The 15,207-nt window shown below is 49.9% G+C and overlaps 1 protein-coding gene and 1 long non-coding RNA gene across 18 annotated transcripts in view; one reads left to right on the top strand and one right to left on the bottom strand.

Annotated features, from left to right (window-relative positions):
- Positions 1–15,207, top strand: part of LOC105496296 (DLG associated protein 4) — a 234,076-nt gene that overhangs the window by 160,029 nt on the left and 58,840 nt on the right. For 4 of the 17 annotated variants that reach the window (XM_024797455.2, XM_024797458.2, XM_024797456.2 and 1 more), the window contains exon 2: positions 2,097–2,199. The exons of 9 other annotated variants lie outside the window; for them this stretch is intronic. The gene's annotated coding sequence lies outside the window, so the exon portion shown is untranslated. Of the gene's footprint in view, positions 1–2,096; positions 2,200–2,591; positions 2,615–10,040; positions 10,192–12,215; positions 12,238–15,207 lie in introns of those variants that run through there. 4 more of the 17 variants (XM_071079378.1, XM_071079379.1, XM_024797461.2 and 1 more) reach the window with 4 other exon arrangements.
- On the bottom strand, positions 252–15,128 carry LOC139358469 (uncharacterized). Its single transcript, XR_011613381.1, has 3 exons — positions 14,991–15,128; positions 10,257–10,468; positions 252–603 (listed from the first exon to the last, which is right to left on the bottom strand). It is a non-coding gene; the product is annotated as an uncharacterized lncRNA (long non-coding RNA).

Here is a 15,207-nt window from a genome sequence, read left to right as displayed (position 1 = left end):
GACCACCCCGAGCATTGGCTTTGGCAGTCTAACCTCTGGGGCCTTGGTTCTGCCAGGTTCAAGTTGTGTAACCTTGAGTGAGACCCTTGTCCTCTCTAAGTGTCAGTTTCCCAATCTGTAAAAAGTGGATGATTGTGCTGGCCTCACAGGGTTGTCATGACGATCATATGAAACATCTGTAGACATGCTTTGTGAACTGTCAGCTTGTCTTTAAACAGCCCCATCGAGGGAGAGGAGCTTGCCCAAGGGTAAACAGCTGGCTCGCTCCTGCCAGAGCTGGGACAGGGATCCAGGCCTAGGACACTACAGTCCAAGGCTCTTTAACCTCCTCCCCACTGCCTCCTGGTTATTAGGGAATGCACCTGCCCTTCCAATAGAGCAGGGAGACGGCTGTTTCTTAATTCAGGCCCCAATCCTGCTTGCTCTTTGTTAGTCCGTTTGTAAAGATAGGTGGGCGTGCCCATCGGGATGTCTGTGCTGGGGGACAGTTGGATTTTCCATGTTCCATCCCATTGTTGTTTAAGGGTGGGCCCTGCTTGGACAGTGGCACTTGGAATAAAGTCACTTTGTAGTTGTGAGCCGTGGCTGCTTTTCCTGCTTCCCCTGTAGAGGAGGGGAACAAAGGCCTCAGCTGAGAGAGGCTCTGCAGAGAGCTGGGGTTTTCTGTCAAGGAGCTTAGGATGTTCTAGAACTTTGGTGCAGAGAATGAGATCAGCTGTTCAAGCGCCTTGTCTTACAGATGAAGAGATGAGGCCAGAAGGACCAAGGACCCACAGAGGGTTGAGCCAGGACTTCTGGGTCCTGTTCCATGGCACTGCCTCTGAAGAAGTCACTGTCATGCTGTTATCACCTGCCCCTGGTGTATAATGACAATCTCTAACATCCTTTGACCTTTTTACTGTGTGCCCTGTGCTTGGTGCTTTACTTCAGCTACTTGCAGTGGGAAAGAAGAAGGGCTTGGTCCCTGGCCTGGAAGTGAGGGGTGCAGGATCCCAGTCCCCACATCTCACCCACTTTTAGGGATGTCACTTTCCTTTGGGCTTCAGCTTCCTAATCCATAAAATGGTAATAACATTCCTAATCCTAAGACTGATTCTGAAATCATGGAATCCCTCAAGAATTGTGTGAGCAGCGGCTCACTCCTGTAATCCCAGCACTTTGGGAGGCCAAGGCAGGAGGGTCACTTGACCTCAGGAGTTCGAGACCAGCTTGGGCAACAGGGCAAAACCCTGTTGCTCCAAAAAATACAAAAATTAGCTGGGTATGGTGGCATGCACTTGTATTCCCAGCTACCTGGAGGAGGCTGAGGCAGGAGGATCGCTTGAATCCAGAAGGTCAGAAGGTTGAGACTGCAGTGAGCTGAGATCGTGCCACCGCACTCCAGCCTGGGTAACAAAATGAGACCCTGTCGACCGGGCGCAGTGACTCACGCCTGTAATCCCAACACTTTGGGAGGCTGAGGCGGGCGGATCACTGGAGGTCAGGAGTTCGACATCAACCTGACCAACATGGTGAAACCCTGCCTCTACTAAAAATACAAAAATTAGCCGGGCGTAGTGGCACACACCTGTAATCCCAGCTACTTGGGAGGCTGATGCAGGAGAATCATTTGAACCTGGGAGGCAAAGGTTGCAGTGAGCTGAGATTGGGCCATTGCACTCCAGCATGGGTGACAAAAGCAAAACTCCGTCAAAAAAAAAAAAAGAAAAAAAACTGTTCCAGAGAGTAGAAACTCTGGGTTTCAGAACCACAAATGCCTGGTTTTAATCAGTCTCCATCATTCACTGTGTTTGTAATCTTGGGCAAATTATTTCTTTGAGCTTCAGTTTTCTTATCTGGACTCAAGATTTATACCACAGGATTATGATGAGGATTAAATGAGATTATGTATTTTTTTAAATCTAGTACACAGTAGGCACTTAATAAATGTGAACTTTCCCTTCCCAAAAACATCTGGGTGACTTTTCTCTTTGTAGGAACTAGACAGAAGCCCAGTCTCTCCCTCCCCCCACGCCCTGTGGTTGAGGTTCAGGCAACTAGGAAAGCACCTGTGACTATTCTAATAGTAATAGGAGTGATCTTCTCATTTCTCCCAGGCTGTGTGAGGCATTGTGTAATCAGCCAGGCTCTTTCCCGACCATTGTTCTCCACCAACAGGCCTGGAAGTCAGAAGCCAGTGGAGTTCTCCCTGTTTCACAGGTGAATGAAAAATAGGGGGCCCAGAGAGAGACAAAGACCTGCTCAGGGGCCCACAGCCACAGCAGTGTCAGGCAGGCTTGGAGCCCCGGCCTCTTCTCCACAGCCCACAGATTTATGGGTTCTGCCTGTTACCGTACCCCCTCAGGCCACCTTCCCTGGGTCTGTTCCCATCTGTTCTGGGAGGAGGGTTTTCTTGACATTTCCCCAGTCTCTGAGCTCATCTTGAATTTAAAAGGAGGCTATCTGGAGGCTGGGTGGGGACTGAGTCACCACCTCCCCTGGCTTTCTCATCCTGAGCAGCAACCAGACACACCCAGAGGACCACTGCTGGAGACCTGCGGGTTGTAAACGCCACACAAGCTTTCTTCCGAGAAGCTCAGATGGGCTCTTGGGGACAAGCTGCAGTTGTGGTTCCGTATGTATTTCTTCCTTCCCCTAGCCACTTTGAGAAGTTGTTGCCTGTCCTTTCCTGCTTCAGCCTTTATTAATGCTGTCCTCTTCTCCTGTAGTACCCTCTCTTCCCCTAGAGGCCCACACTGTCAAATGCCACCTTTCCCAGGAAGTCTCTCCTTGCTGGCTCTGGAGTCCCACCAGGACTCCTGAGTATGCTTAAGGGATGACCTTGGCAGATCACGTCACCTTTCTGTGCCTCAGTTTTCTCATATATAAAATTCAGGTTTCTTGTCTTTATAAAGCTCCATCCCTAGACACACTCATCTGTCAGATCTGGGGGCAGGAATCAAATGCCCCTAGGTTTTTAAACCAGCCCTCTAGAGGATGCTGGTGCTGAGAGCCTGTCAGCTACGACCTGGGAAAAGCTGAACTGAGAGGATCCTGGGTTTGTATGACAGCCTGGCTTGTTGCTGTGTGACCTTGGATTAGTCAGCTTTCTGTGCCTCAGTTTTCTTCCCTGTCAGATTGGGATGGAAATGAGAACTCATGTAGTAAAAGCCCCTCGAGAAATGGCAGTCATCACCATCATCAGCTTTGTTTTGCATGGGGATTGGTGGTTTTCAGAAGTAAATCACCCTTCCCCTACTTGGTCCTGGCAGCAGGCACTGTCAAGTCAGACTGGGCCAGGGTGCGGGCTGTGGAATTGAACAAATTGAACACCTGAGCAGGAATGAAATCTAGTCCTTACAGGAATGTAATGAGGTTGATGAAGTGTGTGGTATAAATCTCTCTCAGGTTCCCAGATTTCCCAGACCTAACTGTGGCTGCCTTTCCTCACTCAACCTGTGCTGGAATCAGCTGTGTTAATAGATAGACCCACCCATTCTTAGAAACCAAGGCTACCTTAAAGAGAGATACAAGCTACATTCTAGAGCTAAAACATGGCTGTTGTTCCACAGCACGGAAGCAGGCCCAGGGACGGGGAGGGATGGCTAGGATCCCAGAGCAAGACTAGAGCCACAGCTCTGCCTCCCTGCCCCGGGCTCCCTCGTCTCTGTACATTGCTGGCCTAGATCCCCAGGTGGAGAACTGGAGCCCTGAGGTCTGGTTTGGCCAGTGAACAGTTTCCTCACAGGACAGAAGCAAGAGAAGTGGTCCCTAGTGGTCAAAGCGAACTCGTCCTGGAGCTGAATGAGGCTTGGAAAACTCCTCCTTTTCTGGGCCCTGCCTTCCTAGCCCTGGGCCAGGCTCTGAGAGGATGGGGATTCATAGACAGACAAGGCCTCTCTGCCCTGAGGAACTTATGGTCTGACAAGAAGACAAGCCTGCAATTATGAGAGACTGTGTGACAGTCTGTAATTAAGTGTCTGCTGAGGAAAAGCATTGTCTGAGAAAGAAGAAGTAAGCATGAGCCAGAGGAAACAAGAGCCCTTTGAGGGGGGCTGGATTTGCAGAGGCAGAGGGTGGTGCTGACATTCCAGGGAGGCGGAGGTGGCAGAGGGCATAGCTGGATAAGTTTGCATTTAGGGAAACAGTGAGTGTGCTAGTTTTGCTGAGGCATCAGGGCTCTGGCTGGAAAATCTGGGCGAAGCCAGGAGGTTGTAGGCAGTGTTAAACAGCTGAAAAACAGAGGCACCGGGGAGCCATGGAAGGTTTTAGAGCAGAGGTAGCACAACTGGAGGACTTTTTCCAGAAGATGAATTAGGCTGGATAAATTGGAATGAATAAAAATGACAACAGGGAGGAGGCTTTGCAGGCGTCCAGATGACACAAGAGGGCGAGGTTTGGGTGGGGCCCGTGGGAGTAGGAAGAGCCAGTTGGGGTAGCAGAGAATGCTTGTGTTCCCTTAGGAAAGCCTGGCCATCACCCTGATGGGCCAGAAGGGAAAATGTTGGGTGTTGCTGGTTTGGGGCAGGATGTAGCAGTCTGAGCACATTTCTTGTGCACCTGCTGTTTGCCTGGCTCTGCGCCAGGGGCTCCACAAGGGGGCTCATGAAATCTGTACAACAAGCCAGAGGCGGTGGACTTACCATCCCTGTTTTGGAGATAAGGAAAAGGTAGCTCAGACCCAAGGCCAATTGTCTCCAAACCGTGGCTCTTCCCACAGCTCAGCTCTGCTTCTTGGAAAGGGAACTCCTGCTTTTAGGGTCCAAGGGAGCTGAGCCTTCTTGTCCTTTAATTAGGAGCAAGCACATTTATCCTAAAAGCCCACAAATCCTGCTTTCTAAGGATCCTGAAGGTCAGGGTGCCAGTTTAGAATTCCTTCAAGGTGGAAGAGTCAGAGGAGCTAGGGACCCTCACACCAGCAGTTTTACATACTGGACTGTGAGAAGCTTCCGGAGTTGTGCCGTGTGTATGTCCAGCACAATATTAGGCATGTCCACCACTGAGCCTGTTGGAATTCTCAGCTAGCCACCACCAGAGAGGGGCCCAGCCGCAGTAATCAGTCACCCACAAAGGCAGGAAGGGACTTGCCTCCAAGGTGCCTCGCGCAGGAGAGCCAAGTGACAGAGCCTAGGACCCATTTCTCAGGCTGCAGCCAGGAATCCCCAGTGGACAGAGGGAAAGGGAAGGGGACTAGTGCTTACAGAGTGGCTACCATGGGAGGCAGCAATGGTTGGTCCCAGTGTACAGCCAGGAGATTGATGGCTTGGCCAGGGTCTCCCAGCCAGTCATTCTCCTCTGTGTGCAGCCCACACTCCTCTGAACACAAATTTGGTCATGAGGCAGAGCAACCACATGACAGGCACAGCCTCCAGGCGCCCCTCACCCCGCTGCTCCCTTGCCTCCAGCAGACCCCAGCATCTATATACCAGTTTGCTTTGGCAGATATTCTCTGAGCCCAGCGGTATGCAAGGTACAATTGTAACTGTAACCGTGTTCTTCATACCATAATCTGGACAAAGGTTTTGAGGAGAGATTTTTGTGCTCCTTTGGAACAGAGATGGCCTGAGAAATGCTATTTGGACTTTGGAGCAGTGGACTAGAGGGACGTATGCCATCCCTTTCCATTGTAGTAATTCATTTGATGACCATCTAGAGCCAGGTGCTTTCTCGTAATTTTGCTCATTCTCACGTATATTCTTTTTGTTTTGTTTTCAGCACGTTGGTTCTGGATCTTTAATATTTGTTTAGCCTGTTTTGATTTGCAGAGTACTTTTATATACATTAGCTCCGTAGATCTTTATCCAGCTTTGGGAAGTATTACTATTCTTGTCATCCTTGTTTTTCAGAAGAGGAAACTGAGGTTCACTGGTAGAAAGAGGCTTGACCAAGGTCACTGTGGCTGAGCTACTTATTCAATAGATATTTATTAAGTGCTGCTCTGTGCCCGGCAGTGAGATGACCCTGGGGAAACACTGACAGTCAGAGCTGCCTTAGAGACTTAGTTTCTGACTCCCAGAGTCTGCAGCAGCAGCAGCACCGAAATCTAGCCAGGATCCACCACCAGGCTCCTAACCTGCATCCTGGGCCCTCTCCACTTCAGGTCCGTGTAGTTTGGGCCTGTGGCTTAGGTCTAGACTGTTGCAGCCTGTAAGCCCTCAGCCTGGAGCATCACGGTGTAAAGCAAGCCAAGGCATAAGTCTCTGCAAACTGAACTTCCAAAGTAACAAAAGAGGCCAGGCATGGTGGCTCATGCCTGTAATCCCAGCACTTTGAGAGGCTGAGGTGGGCGGATCACCTGAGGTCAGGAGTTTGAGACCAACCTGGCCAACATGGCAAAACCCCATCTCTACTAAAAATACAAAAATTAGTTAAGCGTGGTGGTACATGCCTGTAATCCCAGCTACTTGGGAGGCTGAGGCGGGAGAATCGCTTGAACCCGGGAGGTGGAGGTTGCAATGAGTCGAGATCACGCCATTGCCCTCCAGCCTGGGCAACAGAGCAAGACTGTCTCAAAAAAAAAAAAAAAAGGTAACAAAAGAGGTCTTCAGGCCGGGCGCGGTGGCTCAAGCCTGTAATCCCAGCACTTTGGGAGGCCGAGACGGGCGGATCACGAGGTCAGGAGATCGAGACCATCCTGGCGAACACGGTGAAACCCCGTCTCTACTAAAAAAAAATACAAAAAAAAAAAAAACTAGCCGGGCGAGGCGGCGGGCACCTGTAGTCCCAGCTACTCGGGAGGCTGAGGCAGGAGAATGGCGTAAACCCGGTGGGCGGAGCTTGCAGTGAGCTGAGATCCGGCCACTGCACTCCAGCCCGGGCGACAGAGCCAGACTCCGTCTCAAAAAAAAAAAAAAAAAAAAAAGAGGTCTTCAGTAATGGCTTAATTATTAACAGGGTGAAGAAGGGCCTCTCAGCAGAAGGCCATCTGCTCCTTCTCCCTGGGGGAATGTCGCCCAAGGGCTGCTCTACCTAAGATCCTGGTGTGAGTGTTCTGGAGCCTCCAAATATTTAATTACACTGCACAGGTGTGGAGCTCTGTGGCCATGTGCTGAGCTTGGGACCCTCCCCACCACCTTTAATATTAAATGAGATGAAATAAAGTAAGGTCCTAGGATAGCAGGTCTGGAAAGGACTCTGGCCCAGCCCCTTCCTTTCCCATGAGTTGGAACCAAACCTCGGAGGGAAGGGACTTGCCAGGATCCCATACTGAGAGACATTCCTTCCCCTTCCCTTCCCTTCCCTTATCAGTTTCACTTAATTTCCTGTCCTTCCTGATAGGAACTCTCATCCCAGCTGTACCTGTTCAACATTCAAAGCCGCCTTCAAATCTTCCCTATGCCTCAAAGTCAAGTTTTCCCTCAGTCTTCCCTGACACTCTCCTCCACACCCCAGAGCCCCACAGTGTCCAGTCTGTCTCAGTCTACTTTCAGAGGCTGACTGCCTGTTCTACAAGGCTAGACCAGCAGCCCTTGAGGAGACATTTCAAAATCTGGGTGCCTGGGTCCTGCCTCCCCTCCCAACCCAGGGAGTCTGATGCCTGAGATTTAGGAAGAGTCATCTCTGGATACATTTTGCTGAAGGGTTTTTTTTGTGTGTAAAAGTTGTATTTTTACTGAAAAAGCAATACTTGTATGTTGGTTAAAAAAAATTCAAACTTGGTTAAAAAAAATAATGAAAAATTAGTCCCTGTCCTACCCAGACACCTAATCACTGTGACCAGTCTTGAGGTTTCCTTACAGAAATACTCAGCATCCACGTGCAGCTATTGTCAGTAACATCCCTTTTTGTTACTTAAACAGTGGCATATTCTCTCTCTGCTTTTCTATACCTTGCATTTTTCATGTAAGTCTCTGTTGCAGGTTATTCTTGGTGGGCACGTACAGGTTCGTGGCCACCTTTGCTCCTGAGCATGTGACTTTCCATTGACACATAGACCACCAGTTGTTTGTCCTCTACTCAAGGATGTTTAGCTTGTTCTCAGTCTTGCTGCTGTAAACAGTGCTGCAGTAAACACCCTTTCCTCTGTGTCTGCATGCACGAGTGCATGTGTAGCTGCTGGAGCCATTCCTGCACATGGAATTGCTCTTTCAAGAGTCTGTGCACTTAAAATTTGTCATATATTTTTTAATTGCCTTCTTTTTCATTCTGAAAATGTGTATATTTTAAAAGGCACCCCGCCTTCACCCCCAGATTCAAATTTGTTTCTTCCATGAGCTCCTCTTGTGTTGCACCTGTTTGGCAACGGCGGGGCCAGTGAGCTCATTCAAATATTTACTGACCTTGCTGGGCACGGTGGCTCACGCCTGTAATCCCAACACTTTGAGAGGCCAAGGCAGGCAGATCACAAGGTCAGGAGTTTGAGACCAGCCTGGCCAATATGGTGAAACCCTGTCTCTACTAAAAATACAAAAATTAGCCAGGCGTGGTGGTAGGTGTCTGCAGTCCCAGATACCCAGGAGGCTGAGGCAGGAGAATCACTTGAACCCGGGAGGCAGAGGTTTCAATGAGCTGAGATTGTGCCACTGCACTCCAGGCTGGGTGACAGAGCAAGACTCCATCTCCAAAAAAAAAAAAAATCCTCCTGAATCCCAGTGCTGGTTTGGCAGCTATACCCCTGCCCTTCACTGAACCTCAGTTTTCCTCGTCTGAATGGTTGGGAGACTCATTCCTGCCTTTCTCATGTTCCTGGGCTATTTGGTAAACCAGCCAGTGGGAAGATGTCGTGAAATGTATTACAGTGGTCTTAGCTAGACAGAGTGGGCATGCCAGGGTCAGCAGAGATTCCGAAGTCTAGACCAGCTCCCCGGTGAGCCGTTGTCAGTCCTAGCAGATGGCCAGGTCAGCCCTCTGGCTAGAAATTTTAGGGCAGCTAGTGGTAGGTGTCTCCTCTTGCTGTGCTGAGATGGGGTCAAGATCACACTTAGGCTTTTGTTGAAAGAACATATAAGATGAGAGGGGAAAAAAAAAAGATCATACTTAGGGGCCTCCTGAATTTGCTCTGCCCTAGGTTGCTGGGACCTCTAGGACCTGTGCAGACTAAAGGAACTCAGTTGGTAGATCCAAGAGAGGTGGTCAGGGAGACCAGGAGCATGTCTACACTGCTAGCAGGCTTTTGCCTCCTCCCCCAAGGCAACAGGATGGCCCAAAAAAGCACCCCCCAGCGGATCATCTTTGCAACTCCTGTTTTAGCTACAGTGGCAGCAGGGATGAGGAAGGTGAAGTTCTATCATTTTTTTTCTAGTTTGAAGTGACATTTAAAATCACTAGCCTAGGGGCCAGGCGTGGTGGCGCATGCCTGTTATCCCTGCACTTTGGGAAGCCAAGACGGGTGGATCACTTGAGCTCAGGAGTTCAAGACCAGCCTGGGCAACATAGTGAAACCCCGTCTCTATAAAAAATACAAAAAGTAGCTGGGTGTGGTGGTGCACACCTGTACTCTTAGCTACTTGTGGGGCTGAGGCGAAAGGATTGCTTGAGCCCAGGAGGTCAAGGCTGCAGTGAGCTGTTTGTGCCACTGCACTCCAGCCTGGGTGACAAAGCAAGACCCTGTCTCAAAAAAAAAATCACTAGCTCAGTTCCTCCCTCTTATTTTATCAGCGAGAAAACTGCAGCCTGGAGAAGTTGAGGGTCTCCTCCCAAGTCTCCCAGTGAACTTGACAGGTCTCAGCTCACTTCCGCTCAGATTAGAAGCCAGGCATTTGACTCTCCTAGTCCTTAACTCTAAACATCTTTCCCAAATTGTTCCGGTCGTAAAGTTTCACTTCGGGGTTAAAAACCAAAGTGAAAGAAAAACAGCAAAGCAGGAAGCAGCCGCTTCAGACCCAGTCCAGGCTGAGGGGAGGCTCTGAGGGACCCAGGCCCTGGTGGCTTCATGAGGAGGGGAGCCGGCCTTTTCCCTACCCACTCCCACCCTTGCTCTGGGAGCCTGACTGGGGCAGGGACTGGGTGGGGCCCGGCAGGGAGAGGCGCCAGGCTACAGACAGACAGTGGCGTCCTGGCCTGGCCCACTGCTGTCTGGGAGACAGCCAGTAGGATGGGTTCCCTAGTGAAGTCAGCCCCATGTAGGTGTGGTCCCAGCCGGGTTCCAGGTAGGCCTTTTAAACTCCGTCCTTCCGGGGCAGAGCTGAGCTGGAGCTGGGCCTCTGTCAGCTTGGGAAAGAAGTCCTGGCTTCCCAAACCCAGCTTTCACAGAGCATTTCACTCTCCCTGAAGGTAAGAGCCAGCGCCCTGTCTTTACCATGAAAACTCTTAAACTTTTGGTCACTGTGGGCACTTACCTCCTATAGTTTCTTTTTGGGACCAAGATGACTTGAAAGCCAAAGGATGGGGGAGCTGGAACTGCTGGCTTCTCACCTCTTTATGTCACTGAGTTGATGGGTGGCCTCAGGCAAGACCCTTCCCTTCTCTGGCCTGCAGATTCCTCCTTCGTTTATCAGCAGGAGGGAGCTCCTTCTGTCTCTTCTATTAAGTTGAATTTGGTTCCTGGAAGCTGGTGAGAGAGTATCGTAACACCCACTTTGGTTGGCCTGTGTATTTCAGATATTAACTGTTACCTGATTAGCTGGGGTCTCAAGTTCCTATTTCCTGTGCTTTTACTAAGGAAATTCTCAGACTTATCAATGCAAATATGGTATCAATTTTGTCGCTAGACCAAATATGATTTTTTAAAAATAGAGATATCCCACTATGCCACCCAGGCTGGTCTCAAACTCCTGGGCCCAAGCAATCTGCCTGCCTTGGCCTCCCAAAGTGCTAGGATTACAGGTGTGAGCTACCATGCCTGGCCAGCAAATATTTTTATGTACCTCTCTTCTCCCTTGCACAGTCACAGGGTCCCTAAGTACAGAGGTGGAGTCCAGTCTCTAAGGGCACCCACTGAGCATACAGTAGGTGATCAGGAAATCCACACCCCAAAGGTCATATGTACCCATAGTTAAGAGCATCTCTGTGGAGTTGGGCTGCTGGGGTTCAGTTCTTGGGCTGCTAGTTAGAGCCGTGAGACCTTGGACAAGGTACTTAACCTCTCTGGGCTTGTTTCTTCACCTGCAAAATAGAGATGCTAATAATACCTGATTGTAGTCCAGCATGAGGACAAGAGAAATGTGTGCACAGCACTAAGCACAGTGCCTAGTACAGAGGAAGCATTTAAAAAGTAATAGCTGGGCCGGGCGTGGTGTCTCACGCCTGTAATCCCAGCACTTTGGGAGGCCGAGGTGGGCGGATCACAAGGTCAGGAGATCGAGACCATGGTGAAACCCCGTCTCTAATAAAAATAGAAAAAATTAGCCGGGCACAGGGGCGGGCGCCTGTAGTCCCAGCTACTCGGGAGGCTGAGGCAGGAGAATGGTGTGAACCCGGGAGGCGGAGCTTGCAGTGAGCCGAGATTGCGCCACTGCACTCCAGCCTGGGCGACAGAGCGAGACTCCGTCTCAAAAAAAAAAAAAAAAAAAAGTAATAGCTGCTGCTGTTACTGATATCCAGGGGGAAAGAAAAGACTTGAAATAGCCAAAAACTGTCCATGTCCCATGCCTGGAAAGATGTAGATGGATTGGGTGGGCTGCTTGGAGTGGAGTCAGTTATTTGATGGCTGTTTATCAAGTGCAGGGCTCTCATGGGGGAAGGTGGCCTGGGTAGGGGAGAGGCGAATGCCCTGAGTGAGGGAAGGGGAAGAAGGGCAGGCTGTCCAGGGTTCAGGACACCCAAGATCAGGCTGGAGAATCTACCCAGGGCTGTCAGAATCTGCCAGGTATGTGGAGCTAGAGTTTTGTCTGCAGGATCATCACTCCATCTGGGCAGTTTCCTACTGGGGACTGTGATGAGGACCTGTTACTGACTGCAGAGAATAGGTTTGATAGTTCTAGCCTCTCCTGGAACTTTCTTGCTTTCCCACGCTTCCTGACGTGGCTGTTGCCCTGCACAGGGGTGCGGTAATAGGAGTTGTCTGCCTGCCTGTGGAGTGCACACCAAGGTCGGGTGGGGAAGAGGGGCCTTGTCTGGTATCACCCAGTAAAGGTAGGGCTGCCACCGTTGCTGCTGTCCCAGCAGTTTCTTTAAGAGAGGCACGTGCAGCAGTGTGTGGGAATGGTGGGGGGTGGAGGGCAGGGATTGGGCTCCTCCCTCCTTCCCACCCCACCTCCACTTCTCTTTCCAAACAATCAGCCATTCATTTACTTGAGTGCCAAGTGCTGTGCCAGGAGCCAGGGAGAGACTAGGGAACAAGATTGACTTCCCTCCAGCTTGGAGTCCCCACCCAAGCAGGTAACAAATAATCAAGATACTATCTAATCTGTTTGTGATGAGAACCCTAAAAGAAACAAATAGGTGCTGAGAGATTGGGGAAGGCATCTCAGGGAAGGTGACTAGGGGATGGGAAGGAGGCAGTCAGGGGCTGACTGGGAGGTGTCACTACCCTAAGGTGGGGGTATCTTGAGGGAACAGGAGAGGTAGGGGTTACATCTGGAGCAGTCTCAAGGTCAGGCAGGACCCTGGGGGTCTCGGTGAACCTAAAGAGGTGTGATAATGAATGTACTGCAAGTGAATATGTTTCTTCCCTTTTCTTTCTTTCTTTTTTTTTGAGCGTTTGAGACGGAGTCCTGCTCTGTCGCCCAGGCTGGAATGTAGTGGCATGATCTCAGCTCACTGCAACCTCGCCTGCCGGGTTCAAGTGATTCCCCTGCCTCAGCCTCCTGAGTAGCTGGGATTACAGTGCCTGCTACCATGCCTGGCTAATTTTTGTATTTTTGGTAGAGACGGGGTTTCATCCTGTTGGCCAGGCTGATCTCGAACTCCTGACCTCGTGATCTGCCTGCCTCGGCCTCCCAAAGTGCTGGGATTACAGGTATGGCCACTGCGCCTGGCTCTCCATACAATCTCTTACCCAATTCCTATCCAAGGTTCTATGATACACATCCATTACTGCCTTTGTACACCTCTGATCTTTATTTTCTATTTGAATTATTTTTCTTTTATTTATATTTGCTGAATTCCAGTAAATAGATTGTAGGCAGATTATTAATCAGCCCTTGCTCACAAATACAGTTAAAACAGAAAATTTTTAAAAATACTTAGTTTTAAATATTTTATTTGTGACTTTTAGGTTTGGAATGGCATGCGCCACCACGCCCAGCTAAAATCAAAGCAGTTTGATAACTGCTGGGACTCATTCTTCAGTGGGCCACTCACTCGTCCATTTTTAACACTGTGTTAATGACCATCTTAACCTTTTTTTGTTTTGTTTTGTTTTGTTTTGAGACAGAGTCTCACTCTGTCGCCCAGGCTAGAGTGCAGTGGTGCAATCTCGGCTCACTGCAACCTTCGCCTCCCGGGTTCAAGCAATTCTCGTGCCTCAGCCTCCCAAGTAGCTGAGATTACAGGTACCTGCCACCACACCGGATTAATTTTTGTATTTTTAGTAGAGACGGGGTTTCACCATGTTGGCCAGGCTGGTCTCAAACTCCTGACCTCAGGTGATCCGCTCGCCTCAGCCTCCGAAAGTGCTGGGATTACAGGCGTGAGCCACCATGCCCGGCCCTCACTAGCCCATTTTAAGGAGATATATTTGAAGGGCAGCTGAGGGGAATGCTCTGAATAATTAACTCTTATGGTAGTGATTAATTCTCCAAGATTTTTTTTCTTTTTTCTTTTTTCTTTTTTTTTTTTTTTTTGAGGCAGTGTCTCTGTCCCCCAGCTTGGAGTACAGTGGCATGATTTCAGCTCCCTGCAACCTCCACCTCCTGGGTTCAAGCCTCCCAGGTAGCTGGAATTACAAACACCTGCCACCACACCAGGCTAATTTTTGTATTTTCAGTAGAGAGGGGTTTCACCATGTTAGCCAGGCTGGTCTTTTTTTTTTTTTTTTTTTTTTTTTGAGGCGGAGTCTCTCTCTGTGCCCCAGGCTGGAGTGCAGTGGCGCGATCTCGGCTCACTGCAAGCTCCGCCTCCCGGGTTCACGCCATTCTCCTGCCTCAGCCTCCTGAGTAGCTGGACTACAGGCACCCGCCACCGCGCCCGGCTAATTTTTTGTATTTTTGGTAGAGACGAGGTTTCACCGTGTTAGCCAGGATGGTCTCGATCTCCTGACCTCGTGATCCGCCAGTCTCAGCCTCCCAAAGTGCTGGGATTACAGGCGTGAGCCACCGTGCCCGGCGCCAGGCTGGTCTTGAACTCCTGACCTCAAGTGATCCACCTGCCTCGGCCTCCCAAAGTGCTGGGATTACAGGCATGAGCCACTGTGCCCGGGTAATTCTCCAAGTTAATGCACAATGCACATTTCAGCTTATGTGTGGCCTTATCCTGGCAGAATTGCTAAGGGACTGATCATCTGGGAGAGCCTCCTCTGCAGAGGTAGCCTTGGTTCCAAAGCCCCTGGTGGCCTGGTCACCGCCTCCTATCGAGGCAGGATAATGGGATGAGGAAGGCTGTGGATCTGATCACAGGACCCAGGCATAATTCCTTCATTAGCTATTTGCTCTAGGATTTAGGCCAAGTCCCTCCACCTGCCTCAGCCTCAGCTTCCTCTTCTGGGAAATGGGACAATACTTTCCAACATATTTATGACTCAGAGTCAGTGAGACAGATGATGGACTTCCCTTTGCAGTCTTAAGAATCCTAGCACAGTGTTTGGACACAGTTAAATGCAAGGAAAATAGGACTCCTGATCCCAATTTGTAGAAGTAGTGGAGACCCAGAGATATAGTGACTTGCCCAAGGTCATACAGCACTTCACTGATAAAATTGGGCTGAAACCCAGCTACCCTCCACAAGTTGCTATTTAAGGTTTCTTGTTGGTCAGTCTTTCAAAGGACAGTAGACTTGAAATAGATGTTTGCTTTTCCATCTTACTGGATTACTGGATTTGAAACATTTCTCAAGAAGCTCCGGTGTTGATGGGCCTGTGAGGGAGGATAGAGGGTAAAGGTTTGGGTAGGGGATAAGGACAATAATTCTGTGTCATAGGACTGGAGTCCTAAATGACTTCCATGGTGATCATCTTGTCCAGGGACAGCAAATACCTTGCACTTGGCAATTACCCCTCATACTGGACCCATGGCAGACAGCATCAACCATAGCACTCCCATTGACCCCCGGATACAGCGTGAGGAACCTTCTCAACACAGGCAAAGCCAATCAACCAGAAGTAGCATGCCCAGTGGAACCTGTGCCCTCCCCAGTCTAGTGCAGTCCCCCGCTTTTACGGATGGGTGGCAGTCCTGGGAGGGGGAAGGACTA

Source organism: Macaca nemestrina, chromosome 15 (genome assembly GCF_043159975.1).
Source record: "Macaca nemestrina isolate mMacNem1 chromosome 15, mMacNem.hap1, whole genome shotgun sequence".
NCBI lineage: Eukaryota > Metazoa > Chordata > Mammalia > Primates > Cercopithecidae > Macaca > Macaca nemestrina.
This window is presented reverse-complemented; position numbering and strand designations above follow the sequence as displayed.